The sequence below is a fragment of the Cherax quadricarinatus genome, chromosome 84 (genome assembly GCF_038502225.1).
Source record: "Cherax quadricarinatus isolate ZL_2023a chromosome 84, ASM3850222v1, whole genome shotgun sequence".
Taxonomy (NCBI): domain Eukaryota; kingdom Metazoa; phylum Arthropoda; class Malacostraca; order Decapoda; family Parastacidae; genus Cherax; species Cherax quadricarinatus.
The window spans coordinates 4,921,331-4,924,960 of NC_091375.1; positions in this window are offsets into that span (position 1 = coordinate 4,921,331).

The window sequence follows — 3,630 nt, forward strand, 5'->3', positions numbered from 1 at the left end:
ACTCACTGTGGGTGGTGAGATGTTTGGGGACTCCCACTGTGGGTGGTGAGGTATATGGGGACTCCCACTGTTGGTGGTGAGGTGTATGGGGACTCCTACTGTGGATGGTGATGTTTGTGGGGACGACCTCTGTGGGTTCACGTTTCCGTCACTCTGATGGCGTTGTTTCAACCGTAATAATGTACCATTATATCACTTTAACATTATTTCGATGTCTTTCGTCACTTACATAATTTATATTATTATTAGTAGTTGAATTATAAATATTTTTATTAGCTAGAATGAAGACGGTGTTTGAGTAGTTAGTGCCTAGTGGCAGGTGGCTCTCGCCATCAATGGCGGGGATATTTCTCCTTTCGTCTAAAACTGTTGAAAGTCGTGGCCGTTGATACACAACAAATTATGAATATTGATTATGAAAAGTTAAAATAGATTTTGAGAACGTTTACTTGTTTTTTGATTATGATTTATCATTTAGGTAATATAAGTTAATTGGCCTTGACCACGACAGTAGCAAATTATTGATAGTGCAAAATTTGAAAATGGCGGAAATGGAATATGTTTAAAGCGCTGATTAATCAAACCGTTTTAGTTTTGTAAATACTGTAAGAAAAGACTCCCTTGAAGAATCAGAAGAAAGTGGCTGTGAGAGTAGTCCGTCTGCCTGTTAGTGGACGGAGTGGATCCCTCCACCACTCCCTGTGCTAAATGACCCACATGGGCTTAGTGCTTCATATAAATATGTGGTCGAAATGCTTCCTCCCAGAGCCTCAACACTTCTTGGTGAGGTTCATCACAATCACGAATCAGTCCTAGTTGAGTGGATCTGAGCTGGTTAAGAGTCTAACAACCAGAGTTTATGACAAGCCTGCCCTATCACTGGAGATAATTCATTCACAGCCAACATCAGATTTTTCTCCCCACTGGCTGGGAATGAAGAGTGTCTGCAGCCTAGTCAATTATCTCATTTTCTCGGATACCGGCATGAGAAAGGAGTCATTGTCGAATAACGAGTCAGCCTGGCGTAGAATTGAAAAATAGTGCTTGTCACTAGCAGTTCCACTAGCAGCTAGTGGAAGTATGTCTCCTTCCAGGGCACAATGAGGTACTGATCTTATAGTAGGAAGAAAAACTTGGGATGACAGAGTATGTAAAAAAAATTACTCGTTGCACAAATAAGAGTGATGTATACGACAAAAAGTACGTCTGCAAGAGTAGAATGTATTTTGTCTGGCTCCAGGCTTGGCATTCAGTTTGTAATCCACCTGTATAGTGTGAAAAAAATGTATATTGGTGTGTGTTTGTGAGGGGACGGGGTGTAAATGTTACCACGTACGTACGTGTATTTACAAGGCTTGGTTCATAGCTCCTGGCACCATGCAGATGGGTTGGTGTAAGTTTTGTCTGCCTTTTTCTGAGAGAGTGGTATCGGAGGAGGAAAGGAGGAAGGTAGTGCAAGGGGGAAGGGAGAGAGAGAGAGAGAGAGAGAGAGAGAGAGAGAGAGAGAGAGAGAGAGAGAGAGAGAGAGAGGGCGGACCTCTTTGCTGAACACTTTGCTATCAAAATGCAAGTTCCTGATCCAGCAAGGGACCCTCCTTGGCTAGCTGCAAGAACTGTGTCAAAACTGTCAGTGGTGACAATAAGGCAGGAGGAGGTGCATTTCCTTCTTAAATCGCTTAACCAAGAAAAGGCTGTGGGCCCAGACAAGTTGAGCCCAAGATTGCTGAGATGATGTGCAAACCAGCTAGCAGCACCTCTAACTCGCATCTTTCAGCACTGCCTAGTACAGTGTAAATGGCCCTCTCTATGGAAAGAGGCAAATGTAGTCCCTGTTCACAAAAAGAAGAGCAGAGCAGAAATCAGCAACTATAGACCAGTGTCACTCCTGTCAATCACTGGTAAAATCCTTGAGACAATAATCTCAAGACAAATGACAGTTTTTTGACTACCACTCACTACTTTGTGATCGTCAGTATGGCTTCAGGAAAGGTTACTCTGCTGCTGATCTGTTGTTAAACCTCTCCACTAAGTGGCACCAATCACTGGATGAATCCAAAGTCAGCTGTGTGGTAGCACTGGACATTGCTGGCGCTTTCGACTGGGTGTGGCACCAGGGCCTCTTAGCAAAACTTCAAGTACTGGGAATTGCAGGCTCTACGCTATGTCTCCTCAGTGATTACCTTCATGGTAGATCTCTAAGTGTAGTTCTCAATGGAACGGAATCAGCAAGACATCCTATTGGGGCAAGTGTTCCACAAGGAAGTGTGCTGGGACCATTGTTATGGAATGTCTACTTCAACGACCTTCTTCATCTCATCCCAGAATCACATGCATATGCAGACGACTGTACAGTGACATTCACTTATCCAAGAGAAGAAATGCCAGCTGCTCTAAGCTAAACCAATCACCAGCTTAGAGCTATATCAGCTTGGGGAAATAGATGGCAAGTAACATTTGCACCTGAGAAAACGCAAATGATAATCATCTCTAGGCACCATGATGGTAATGCTGGTGCAGTAGTAAGGATGAATGGGAGGGTGTTGGCACCTGGAGAAGTTGATATCCTTGGGGTGAAATTTGACTCCAAACTAACCATGAAGAACCATGTTGTAAATCTTGCAAACAAGGCAGCCAGGAAGCTTACAGCACTAAACCGTATCTCGCATCTGCTTGACAGTAGGGGTTGCAAGATTCTGTACGAGGCACAAGTACGCTCACACCTTGAGTATGCTCCACTTTCTTGGTTTGCCTGGCCCCCCTCTCATCTGCGACTGCTTGACAGAGTAGAGAACAGAGCAAGACGTCTCATCTCTCGCCTGGACCCATCCTGGATAGATCTGTCATTTCAGCAGAACCTTCAGCATAGGAGGGATGTGGGTGGCCTAACTGTTATGTACAAGGCCAATATTGTCAAAGTACCACACTTGGATCCACTTCGAGGACAGCGTGAAACAAGCTTTTATGCCACAAGACGGGCAGAAAGCAGCAACTTCACTCTGGCTGTACCCTTCTCCAGAACATCACTCCATCTGAGATCATATATACCCAGGATGACTCGAGTATGGAACACATTCGTACAGCATAATGATGTCAACGAGATAAAGTCAGTTGATCAAATGAAAATGCTGGCCCACAGATGGCTCCAACTTCATCCTGTTCCCTACTTGTATGTCTCATAATAAAAATGCTTTCAAATGACCTGATGTAGGTAACAGCTCTTAGCTTGTCAATAAAGTTAGGAATCCTTAACCTGTAAATAGCTTGTCAATAAAACTAGGGATCCTTAACCTTATCAAACCCTGTTAAACAGAGAGAGAGAGAGAGAAGCAGGGAGACAGGATGCTAGCGCCACTCGCATCATTGAGATGCTCAATTTAGACAATCATTGGGGTGTGGAAGGAGCATGGAGGGGATGGGAGAACTGGAGGGGTGGAGGTGACTGGTTGAGGGATATGAGAGGGGATGGTAGAGCGGTGGAGGTTGCTGGTAGAAGGAAGTATTAGGGTGGGAGAGGTGGAAGAGGGTATGGTTGGAAGAATGTGATGAATGGTTTAGAAAACCGACAAGTTGAAGAATTGAGACACTTATGCAACACATGGGAATCTTTATTTATTCAATAAAGATTCACAT